The following is a 12712-nucleotide window of genomic DNA, read 5'->3' as shown; positions in this document are numbered from 1 at the left end:
GAGAATATAATTGGCTGTACTCAATGATTCATGAATCAGGTAGCATCCCATCTAGCAGATAGGAGTCCCAAGAAGCTGTATAAAATTTGAATGCTTTTATAGGCAGAGGGTGCAGGAACAAGGAAAGAGTAGATACCTCACTTTTCTTTGGGGTCTATCAGATGGATTACCTAACTACTGCTGACTAGGAAATTCCAGATGGACTAGGAGAGGCTGAAGCTGCAAGTTAGGTAATAAGTCTTGGTTTGGTGATGTGGGCCTAAAACATTGTCTCTTTTTTTAACAGAAGAAAAGAAGAAAATTTAAACCACCCATTTTTCTATCTTCAGATGACCATTTTTGACATTTTGGTATATAGGTCCTTACAACTTTCCTTTCTTTAGCAATTTAGGCTGAAAAATTAAAACACTCTTTTCTTTTTAATCCTCACCCAAGGATGTGTTTTTATTGACTTTAGAGAGGAAGGGGAGAAGAGAGAGAAACATCCATCAGTTGCCTCTCATACACTCCCCAACCAGGTATGTGCCCTGACTGGGAATTGAACCTGCACACAACCTTTCTGGTGTATGAAACGACACTCCAAATGACTGAGCCACCAAGCCAGAGCTAAAACACTCTTTACCTCTTGCCCTTGACAGAATCTGGTATACCTTTTAAAGCTGCAGTTGAAATCTTGGATATGCAAATAGAGGGCCTGATCTGAGTCTGGGCATAAGGTTTGGAAAGAGCTGATGGTTCTGCACGAGGAAAGAGGGGGCTCTGAGAGGGAGGGTACAAAAGCAGTTCTAACTTGAGTTCCTTCCCACAAAAAGTGAGGTGGAAGGGGTCAATGGGGAACTAAAGGGGGGATATCTGTAATACTTTCAACAATAAAGATAAATTAAAAATAAATAAATAAACAAAACCACAGCAAAGCCTGAAACAATGATTTGGGTGCAGGTACTTTATTTGAAATGTGACCCCAGAGAGCAGGAGTGAGAAAGCTAAGAGGGTGAGAAAGGGAAGGTGCAAAACCTAGTATCAGGTATGTTATCAAGGTTGCCACTGTGGGCCTGATTTGTCCAGAACCCCCCGAGAAGCATATAAAATTCCCGCAAATTATCACCCTGGAGGTAGGGGCACTTACCCACCCGCTCCTGGCACCCATTAATGGAACGTTGCCCTTAGGAATGTTAACCCCCACACTTTTGAGCTGTGCTTGTGTTACCAAACAGAAAGAGTTCATCCATCCAGCACTAGCAGAGACAAATACTAAATACCAAGAATTGAAGTGGAGAAAGATTGAAAATTTTATTATCAATGATGCCAATCGGAAGAACAGGAGACTAATGCTCAAAACCCCAAACTCCAGGGTTCTGGCGGGTTTTTAAAGGGTTTGGGGGAACAGATATGCAGAAGTGCTGCCGGGGAAAGTTTTAATTGGAGGACCTTGGAGCTTGGTCATTTATGGAAAAGGGGCATCAGCACCAGATGTTCCTGGACAAGAGACCCTTTGCTTTTGAAAGGGTTCCTGGTACAGTGGGGCCTTTACTTACGAGTGTCCTGACTAACGAGTTTATTTGATATACGAGCCGTCTCTCGGCCGATTTTTTGCTTTGAGTTGCAAGCTCAAAAAAATTCAGGTTACGAGCCAGCTTCAGATACCCCACTGCTAGTTGGCACAGCGAACGTCACAGTGATTTGAAATACAAGTAATCTGAGTTATGAGCTCCGTCACGAAACAAATTAAACTCGTAAGTCAAGGCCCCACTGTATGTCCAACGGCAAGTTATGTCCAAGTCTATGGTTCCTTGGCAGGGACGGGGTGAAACTTTGATTGTGGGTGCAACTGGTTGTCAAAGTTCTCTCCTCTGCACACACATCAGCTGCATGACTTATGTTTTTGATCTGTTGTCTTGTTAAAGAAAATAGGATTTCCCAGCCAGTGTGGTTCAGTGGTTGAGTGTCAACCTATGAACCAGGAGATCATGGTTCGATTCCTGGTCAGGGCACATGAACTTATACAGATTCATTCCCTCTGAGCTCCAGGGATGGGGCAATGGTTTGGGGGGATCCAGGGACATATGTGGAGGAACTGGATTGTCTGGCATTGGAGCAAGAACTCAGAGGTGGCTTTCTCCCATACAGAGGTGTTCACAGGGGTCATTGTTCCTATGCTGAGACCTCCCCCATCGCAGAGCTCACTGACAGCCATATCTAAGTTTCCAACAGCCTGGTTCACACTGTTTGCTCACCCTGGTGACTCCCTGAGACCCCACCCCATCCAATTTGCAGCCCTACCCAAGCTGTTTGCAGCGGCTTTTCCATATGAAAGTCCTGTCCTGGCTCAGGCTTCAGACTTTCCTAAAATCTCTCAAACAAGCAGCAGCTGGCATTAGCATGACCCATACCTATCAATAAGAGGCTCAAGACAGCTTGGCCTTGCTTGGGCACTTCCAAGCCAACATAGGTGGCAGCCATCTGCAGATCTCTCTATGGTTCCTGCCGAGTGGCCCCAAGTGATGGCTGACTCTACACCTCCTGGAAGGGCCAGTGCACCTGGTGGACAACTTCAGACCATATCAGATTACCACTTTACATATCCACAAGCGACACACTCAAGGACAGACTCAATAAGCACCAAAGCCCCACAGGTTCTGCTCCATGTGGGAATCTCCTGTAGAGAAACTCTTCCAACTATTGTCACATCTGGTCTTCACATCCAGTTTAGCCTGAGGGTTAATTCCTCCCAGTGACACCAACATCCATCAAGGCTCAACTATAACAAGACTGTGCACATAGCCTACACAGGGGTGCATCTAGAATGTCCAGCTCAGGTGACAGGAGAGTCTGAGCCACTGGGTCCTAAAGGACACCTACTACAAATGGCCACTGCTAATTCCAGGAGACATAGCAGCTCTACCTAATACATAGAAGTAGATACAAGGAAGCAGCCAGGATTCAGAGACAAAGAAATGTCATAAATGAAAGAACAGAAGAAATCTCCAGAAAAAGAACTGGATAAAATAGAAGCAAGCAAACTACTAGATACAGAGTTCAAAACAATGGTTATAAGGTTGCTCAAGGATCTTAATGAGAGTTTCAAGGGACTTAGTGAGACTTTCAAGGATCTTAGTGAGAATTTCAAAGACATGAAAAGGACCAGTAAGGAATTAAGTATACACTAACTGAAATAAAGAATAATTTACAGGAATTCAACAGTAGAGTAGAGGATTCCGAGAATCAGATCAATGATCTGGAGTATGAGGGGGCGGAAAACACCCAATCAGAAGAGCAGAGGGAAAAAAGAATCCAAAAACATCAAGATGGTGTGGGGAGCTTCTGGGACAACTTCAAGCATACCAATATTCACATTGTAGGGGTTGCAGGGGGAGAAGAGAGAGAGAAAGATGTTGAAAACCCATTTGAAGAAATAATGACAGAAAACTTCCCCTACCTGGTGAAAGAAATAGACTTACAAGTCCAGGAAGCACAGAGAGCCCCAGACAGGAGGAGTACAGAGAGGCCCAAACCAAGACACATCATAATTAAAATGCCAAAGGTTAAAGACAAAGAGAATCTTAGAAGCAGGAAGAGAAAAGCAGTTAGTAAAAAGAAGAAAAAGATTAAAATATGAACAATAAAATGGCAATAAATACATATCTAACAACAATTGAATCTAAAAATCAAAATAAATAAACAAGGAATCTGATGAACAAAATAAAACTGACTGATAAAATAGAGCCAGGGTCATGGAAACATGGAACAGACTAGCAAATCTCAGAGGGAAGGGGGAAAGGAGAGCAGGAAGAGATTAACCAAAGAACTTATATGCATACTAGAGGCCCAGTGCACAAATTCGTGCACCAGTGGGGTCCCTCGGCCTGGCCTGCGGGATATGGCTGAAACTGGCTCTCTGACATCCCCCAAGGTGTCCTGGATTGCGAGAGGGCACAGGCCAGGCTGAGGGACCCCACCGGTGCACAATCAAGGCCATGGAGGGATGCAGGAGGTTGGCCAGCTGGGGAAGGACCGCAGGAGGGCTCCAGGGTGTGTCCATCCCATCTCGTTCTGTCCCAATCAGCCAGACCCCAGCAGCAAGCTAACCTACTGGTTGGAGCATCTGCCCCCTAGTAGTCAGTGCATGTCATAGTGAGCAGTTGAGTGGCCTTAGCATATCATTAGCATATTATGCTTTGATTGGTTGAACTGACGACCGGACACTTAGCATATTAGGCTTTTATTATATAGGACTAGAGGCCCGGTGCACAAAAATTTGTGCACTGGCGGGGGGGGGGGTGTCCCTCAGCCCCACTTGTGCCCTCTCACAGTCTAGGACCCCTCTGGGGATAACGACCTGCTGGTTTAGGCATGCTTCCGGGTGGCAGAGGGCAGGCCCAATCCCTAGGTGCCTGCCCCGCAGTCCCTGGTCGGGCTCAGAGCAGGGCCAATTGGGAAGCTGGGGCGCTGCCCCTTGTCATGCACAGAGCAGGGCGGATTGGGAGGTTGCGATGCCACCCCCAGTCACGCTCAGGGTAGGGCTGATGGGGAGGTTGGGGCGCCTTCCCCTGTCACACACAGAGCAGGGCGGATCGGGAGGTTGTGGAGCCACCCCCTGTCACACACAGAGCCGGCCGATCAGGGGGTTGGGGCGCTGCCCCTGTCAGGAACAGAGCAGGACCGATGGGGGGTGTTGGGGCGCAGCCTCCTGTCACACTCAGGGCAGGGCTGATCAGGAGGTTGTGGCGCCCCCACCCTGTCACGCACAGAGCAGGGCCGATGGGGGGGGGGGTGGTTTGGGCACCACCTCCTGTCACTCACAGAGCAGGACCAATCGGAGGGTTGGGGCGCTGCCCCCTGTCACACACACAGCAGGGCCCATGGGGGGTTGGGGCACCACACCCTGTCACACACAGAGCAGGGCCAATCTGGGAGTTGGGGCACCACCCCCTGACATGCCCAGAGCAGGGTGGATCAGGGGGTTGGGGCGCTCCCCCCTGTCACGCACAGAGTAGGGCTGATCCAGGAGTTAGGGCGCCACCCCCTGACATGCACAGAGCAGGGCCGATCAGGGGGTTGGGGTACGCTCCCTGTCACCCACAGAGCAGGGCCTATCTGGGGGTTGCAGTGCTGCCCCCATGACGCTGCTCCAGGGGCCAGGAGGCCTCTCAGCTCTGCTGATCCCGGGGCGGTGAAGTCTCGCTGCTCTGCCGCTTCAGGGCTGTTTGGCTTCGCTTCACCGCTTAGAGCCTGCGTATGCAAATTAACCGCCATCTTTTAGCTTCTATAATTGAAACATTGTATCTTTTGGAGCTGTTGCTTCAGGAGCTCAGAGCCAGACAGTGACAGGCGGGGAACCTTGGCTTCCTCCATCGCCGGGGCAACCAAGCCTCCTGTTCGCTTCAGCTGCCTGGCTGCCGGCCGCCATCTTGGTTGGCAGTTAATTTGCATATCGCCCTGATTAGCCAATGGGAAGCATGTCAGAGGTACGGTTAATTACCATGTTTGTCTATTATTAGATTAGATATGTATTACCTATGTATACAGACAACAGGGTGGTGAAGGCTTGGGGTGGGGTGGGGTGGGAACAGGGTAGAGAGGATCAATGGGGGGGAGGGGGAACATTTATAATACTCTCAACCATAAAGATTTAAAAAAAAAAAAGATTAATACAGAACATAATGTATCTAAGAACACCATCCTACCTTGTCCCTGAGCTCCTTCCCTTGGCTTCCTTACAATCTACTCTCAATATAGCAGCTACAAGTGGTCCTTTTGAAAGTGTAAATCATATCATAAAACATCTCTGCTCAAAATTCTACACAGCTTTCCCATTCCATCAGACTAAAAGCCAAGGTTCTTAGGATGGCTTACAAGGCCCTACCGCCTCTGGTCCCCACTTACCTCTCCAATTTCATCTCCTTCTTCTCTTCTCATTCTTTCTGCACCAGCCACACTGGCCATTCTGTTCCCCAAATACACCAAGCAAACTTCCACCTTAGGGTCTACTGGTTTTCTTTGCCTGGAATTCTGTCCCTCCAGATGTCCATTGCAAAATTTCCCACCTCCTTCAAGACTTTGATACAATCTCTCCTTCTCAATGAGGCTTATCCTGACTACTCTATTTAATACCATAACCTACCCTATCCCACCTCCAGGCACTACTGGTCCCCCCTATACCTCATTACTTTTCATCTATAGGCCCATCACCTTCTAATATACTATATAATTAACTTATACACAATGCTAATGTTTACTGTGAAATTCTCCAATTTAGGAGAATGTAGGCTCCTGAGAGCAGAGACTTCGTCTGTTTTATTCACTGGTGTATCCTAAGCACCTAGTGCAGAACCTGGCATACAGCAGGTACTCAGTATATGAACATATATGAATGAATAAAGAAGGAAAAGTACACATTCTGGGGCTTAATACTTTGCTACACACCGAGCAGGTCAGCTTATCAAATGCACAAACTTCCAAGTTCTCTTAAGTATTGAAGACCTAGGTCATAGTTTCAGCTTCCTGAGCTGAGGAGCAGAGGGCAACATCTATGACTTGTGATTTTTGCCTGTCACTCAGCAGTGGCTGGTAGCCTCAGCATCTTACATGGTTAAATACTTACAAGAGAAGAGAGAACAGCAACACCTGCTGGCCCAGGGCACTGAGGAGAGCTGCGCAGATGGTGCACAATGTACAAAACTAATGCAGTGGCCTGGCTGGTCAGCATTCCTTTCCCACCTTGTTGACACCTCATACCCTCACCTTCCCAATATCCAGAAAGGCTCCACCCTTCCCTCCTGGGACCTTGACAGGGATGGTTACACCCGGGCACAAGGTAATAAAACTTCACCCTATGGAATGCCTATCATGTGCCAGACATTATTTCACTTAACTACACAGATGCCCATGAATCAAGTTCCTAATGCAGAGGCTCCGAAGGCTGGTATGGTCTATGGCAGGTGCTCACAAATTGCTTCAAGAAGCAACAACAACCTGAAGTGTTGGGGAGTAGGGTAGGATCTCCCTGTTTCTCTAAGTAGTAATTACACTTGGGCTGCCTGCCAAAGTCACAAGCTTTGTCAGTGGGTGGTTCCATGAAGACAAGAGCCTGCTTTCCTGGCCCCTTCCCTCTTCTAGTATGACTATTAGCCTTTGCTATGCCACCTTACCACATCACTGCATTGCTTTCTGGCCAACCCATCAAGGTTGGAAGCCATGTGTTGCATCCCAAAACCTCATATGTTAGTTTTGCCCACAAGTAGAGGAAGACAAACCAATTTAATAATTATCTGAGTGCCTTTCACATATCTGGCAAATATTTATTGAGCACCCACGATCAGCCAAGGTATTTTATAAGCACTAACAATGCATCAAATAAGAGAAACATATCCCTGTTCCCAGGAGCATACATTCTAGTAGAGGGGAGATGAGACTAGATAATTAGATAATTTTTCCTTACAAATCAAAATATCAGATAGTGGGAAATGCTATCTGGAGAATTCAGAACCTCTCTGAAGAGGTGACAGTTAAACTAAGACCTCAAGACCAAGACAAAAGTTCTCATGCTAAGATTATGAGGAAGTACATTCTAGGCAAAGAAAGCAGTTAGTGCAAAGGTCCTGAGGCTGGAGTGAGCTTGGGGTGTGGCAGACAAAGAAAGAGGTCACTGTGGGCGGAGGGGAGTTGGCAGAAGAGAGAGTGGCCATGGGTGTGTGGGGTGGGAGAGGTAGTTGCGGCTTGTTCAGAGGCTTTGTGGACTTGGGTAAGGAAATGAGGATTTTACCTAAATGCTAATAGAGAGCTCTAAGCAGGGGGGTGATGTCATCTAATTTATGTTTCTAAAAGATCATTCTGGACGCTAGGAAAATGGATTTTAGTGGGTAAAGGCGGAAGAAGGGAGGCAGGAGGCAATGCATTCGCCCAGGTGAGGGATGGTGATAGTGGATGAGGACATACCAGTGGAGACAGAGAGAACTCTCAGGTTCACTTGTGTTTGGGCTCAGAGGCAGCAGGAATTACTGGTGGATTGGACATGAGGGTAAGAGTAGTGATCCCTAGTTTGGGGTCTGACATCACTGTGCTCACAGACAAATGGCTTATCTGACTTTATCTCTCAAGCAAGCTGAAAACCTAAAGGGTATAGTTCATGTACTACCTGTTTCTCTACAAAAAACTGTCCCAGTACATTTGCAATGGAGTTGTCCATGGGCAAAATCACACACGGACAGACATCTTCAGAAAGACCTCCAGAGAGGCCTGATATTATCGAATTGTCACATGTTTGAAATAATAACTAAAAAGGAAGTGTATCAGCTGAGAGATAAACCTATTGTACGTGTATTCATAATCACATACACAACCAACATGCATACCTGTGTTTTTAAAAATCATTTGGGACCAAAAATTAAATTGCAGCCTATATTTTACCGGATCCTTTCATTGCTTCCATAGAGTTTAACATACAGAACAAGTCTTGTTTGTCATCACAATGTCCCAATTAAAAATAAAGATTAAGAAGGGGGGGGTAAGAGATCAACCAAAGGACTTGTATGCATGCATATAAGCATAACCAATGGACATAAGACACTGGGGGGTAGGGGAGGCCGGGGAAATGTCAAAGGGGGGAAAAGAAGGAGACATATGTAATACTCTTTGTAATACTTTAAGCAATAAAAAAAATTAAAAAAATAAAGATGAAGGCTGTTATCCCTATTGTACAGAAGACTAAACTGAGGTGCAGAGGAAATAAAAGATGAAAGCTCAGGAAGTGAAATATTTTGCCCAAAGATCACCAACTAGTCCCTGGTAGTGCCAGACCTCCTGGCCCTTAGTCAATCCGATGCTGTTTCCACGATGCCGTAGGTTTTCCCATAAACCATTACACTACTTATTGAACGTCCCTGGGCCCCAAGGAGAGAAGAAAAATGAAGTTCAAAATAAAGAGATTAATTGAGACCTTAGTAGAGGCACTCAAGCCACCAACATTGACTGAGCAGCCTAAGACACAGCAGGCAAGATCCCTGCCCTCAAGAGATGTAGAGTCAGAAGCGCTAGTCACTGGGCCAATATTATTAAGCACCAACAGGCATTGTGCTAGATGTTTGACTTACAAAGATGAACCAGACACAGCACCTGTTTTAAGAAATTTGACTGGCCGAAACCGGTTTGGCTCAGTGGATGGAGCGTCGGCCTGCGGACTGAAAGGTCCCAGGTTCGATTCCAGTCAAGGGCATGTATCTGGATTGTGGGCACATCCCCGGTGGGAGATGTGCAGGAGGCAGCTGATCGATGTTTCTCTCTCATCGATGTTTCTAACTATCTCTCTCCCTTCCTCTCTGTAAAAAATCAATAAAATATATTTTTTAAAAAAAGAAATTTGACTGTCTATAACAGAAAATAAAACAAATATATTTGAAAAACATTAAAAGCAAATGAACAAAAATGACACTGTAGATTGGGTCTACATCAAGCCAAAATCATCCATCCATCTAGTAAATCCACCTTTATTTATTTATCCTCACCAGAGGATATGTTTTTATTGATTTTTAGAGAGAGAGAGAGAGAGAGAGAGAGAGAGAGAGAGAGAGAGAGAGACATTGATGTGTGGGAGAAATATCCATCAGTTGCCTCTCATACATGCCCCAACCCGGGATTGAACCCGAAACCTAGTTATGTGCCCTGATCAAGAATTGAACCCACAACCTTTTGGTGCAGGGAATGACGCTCCAACCAAATAAGCCACCCAGCTGGGAGAGTAAATTCACCTTTCAAAACCGGTTTGTTTGTGAGGGGGCTTTAATTAGTCAGGCAGGTTATTTGGCATTTTACAATTGAAGAAATGCAATTGCTTACATTTTTTGCCTTTATTAGTAATCCTAATAACTATTGCAATTATTTATGGCCTTACAGAGTTATGATTACTTATACTGATGGTAAGTGTCAGACACGGCAACAGAATATTAAACACAAACAATGTTTATTAATGATCATGGTAATAAGCCATGTATGGTTAATCGGTGAACTCTCCAGAGAAAAAGTGACTTTTAATCAGACTTAAGGTAAGAGACTTGTTTTGATAGAGGAAATGAGGAAACAATTACAACACACTGCCAACTTCTCAAAAGTGTCATAATGTGTTTTGTTTCTTTACAGTGAAAAGAATAAGATTGTTGGGGAAATTTTGTGTTCAGTGAAAACCTGCACTGCCTTTTTAAATTGAGGTATAATTGATAAATAACATATTCATTTCAGGAGTAAAGCATAATAACTTGATATTTGTATATTTGTAAAATGATCACCACAATAAGTCTAGCTAATATCTGTCACCGCACATAATTTTTTTCTTGTGATGAGAACTTTTAAAATCTACTCTCTTAGCAACTTGCAAATATGCAACACAGTACTATTAACTATAGTTGCCGCACTTATTTTATAACTGGAATTTTATGCCTTTTGACCCCCTTTACCCATTTCTTTGTTTCCCCAACCCCCTCTCCACACCACCCCTCCACTCCTCACCTCTGTCAACTACCCATCTGTTCTCTATATCTATGAGCTTATTGTTTTTGTTTTTGATTGCACATACAGGTGAGATCATATGGTCTTTGTCTTTCTCTGTCTGACTTATTTCACTTCACACAATGCCCTCCAAGGTCCATCCAAGTTGTCACAAAGGGCAAGCTTTCATTCCTGGTTATGGCTGAATATGTTCCATTGTATATACAACCCACATTTTCATTATCCATTCATCCATTAATGGACTTAAGGAGACTCCTCCACTGTCTGATTCCAAACCTATGGGAGCTATTTTGCCACTCTGTAGGTTGCATATAACTGCTAGCAACACAAAGCAACTCTTGTCTATGGACATGCAAGTTCTATCCTGTCCAGATGAAGAGCAATTGACTTCCCTCTGGAAAGCCAGTTTTGCCACCATTTGCACATTTATTTCAGTATTCATAGCACCGGTTATCACACATAGTTCATCCTCAACTCACCTGGTAATTGGGGTGACCATCTGTGTTAGTTAACTGGTTTAATACAAAGAAATAATGAACTTCTGTCTTTATGGCAGGAGGTAATTTTGCAGCTGGTTACCAGGTGCCTGCAGAGGTGACCTCCCACCCACAGAAGCTGGGAGGTGGGGGCACTGTCTTCCTTGGATATTTACATTTCAAAGGGACCACGCCCGGGTCCTTGAGAAAGATTCCAGAGTCATAAAACTGACAAATGGTTAACTTTCCAAAGTATTTGCATATATTTCAAAGAGACTGTGAAAGAACAAGTTTTCTAACGTAAATGTTCTAAGAAAAGGGGGGGGGGCAATCTCTTACTTTTCACAGAAAGAATTAATGCTTATTTGCCCTTATGTGTGTAAATCATTACCTGTGTAACCATAGTATCCAATCCCAGTTGGAGGTGTGAACAATGCCCCCCAAATGCAATGCTCAGCCCCCGACCTGCGAGTCCGGGTCAGCCTCCCCAAGGTCCTCTGCTCCCTGAAGTGTGAGAAACCCTAAGTGGGTACAGTGTCCAAAAAGGGAGAAGGAGAGGCTCAAACCTGCTTGGCATTCACAGCTGAAGGATGCCTGTGTCCACCGGATGAGTTGTTCCTGGAAGGGTCCTCTGGGAACGAGTGTCCCCGATGCTCTGAGAGAAGCCTGGGGAACGCTCCATGTCCGTTTGCTGTGTCTAAACAAGAGTCGCTAGAGAGGGGACAAGCGGGTGCCTCGTTGGAAGTCACTTAGGGTTTCAAGATGACGGCTCTTTTGACACAGCTACTTCCCCAGGAGGTGAGTCTGTCCCAAGAAAGCTGGGGGAGGCCAGGTTCCAGCAGCAGCCACCTCACAGTGTGCTCTCCTCCTCACTTAACCAGCACAAGCCGGCTCACTGGCTCCATCTCAGCCATCAGTGATTCTAAGCAAGGAACTAGAACTCCTGGCCTTACCTGCCAGGTCTTGAACTGGGCCACGCAGTCTCCCTCCTGTTAGACTCCCTACCCTTGAATGTTGGGACAAGAGGTCGGACTCTTAGAGGTCCCTAAGCTCCTTATATAAATGTTTCAGCTCCTCCTCAGCGCCATGCACATTACTGAAAGTGTAAGAAGGGCCCTAACCGATTTGGGTCAGTGGATAGTGTCAGCCTGTGGACTCAAGGGTCCCAGGTTCGACTTTGGTCAAGGGCATGTACCTTGGTTGCGGGCACATCCCCAGTAGGGAGTGTGCAGGAGGCAGCTGATCGATGTTTCTAACTCTCTATCCCTCTCCCTTCCTCTCTGTAAAAAATCAACAAAATATATATATTTTTTAAAAAGTGTAAGAAGGGAGGGAGGATACACTTTTACTGCCTTCCTTGGGCCATGAAGAAAAAAAGTCACAACTGCATAGTCAGGAAAGGCCAATCAAGTGATTTCTTTGGGTACTTTCTGCTGCAACTTGCTGTCTCTACTGAAAAGTCAAGATGCAGCATAATCTTAAAGTTCTGCCTTACCAGGCATCCAGTTAGCTTAGAACTGGAGGATAACCTTTTTGCATCCTCAATGCAAAAATTCAGGTTTGAAATTAGTTTACTTTTCCTTTGCAATGAGGAAATAAAATAGGTAGCTTTTATAAATAGACTTTAAAACCTTGAAATAGGTAATCAGCCTACTAACTAGTCTTATTGGCATTTAAAAGCAGTCACACTGACCCCATCCACCCACATTTTTTAAAAAATATATTTTATTGATTTTTTT

The sequence above is a fragment of the Myotis myotis genome, unplaced genomic scaffold (genome assembly GCF_014108235.1).
Source record: "Myotis myotis isolate mMyoMyo1 unplaced genomic scaffold, mMyoMyo1.p scaffold_m19_p_10, whole genome shotgun sequence".
Lineage (NCBI taxonomy): Eukaryota > Metazoa > Chordata > Mammalia > Chiroptera > Vespertilionidae > Myotis > Myotis myotis.
Note: the sequence above shows the minus strand (reverse complement) of the source record.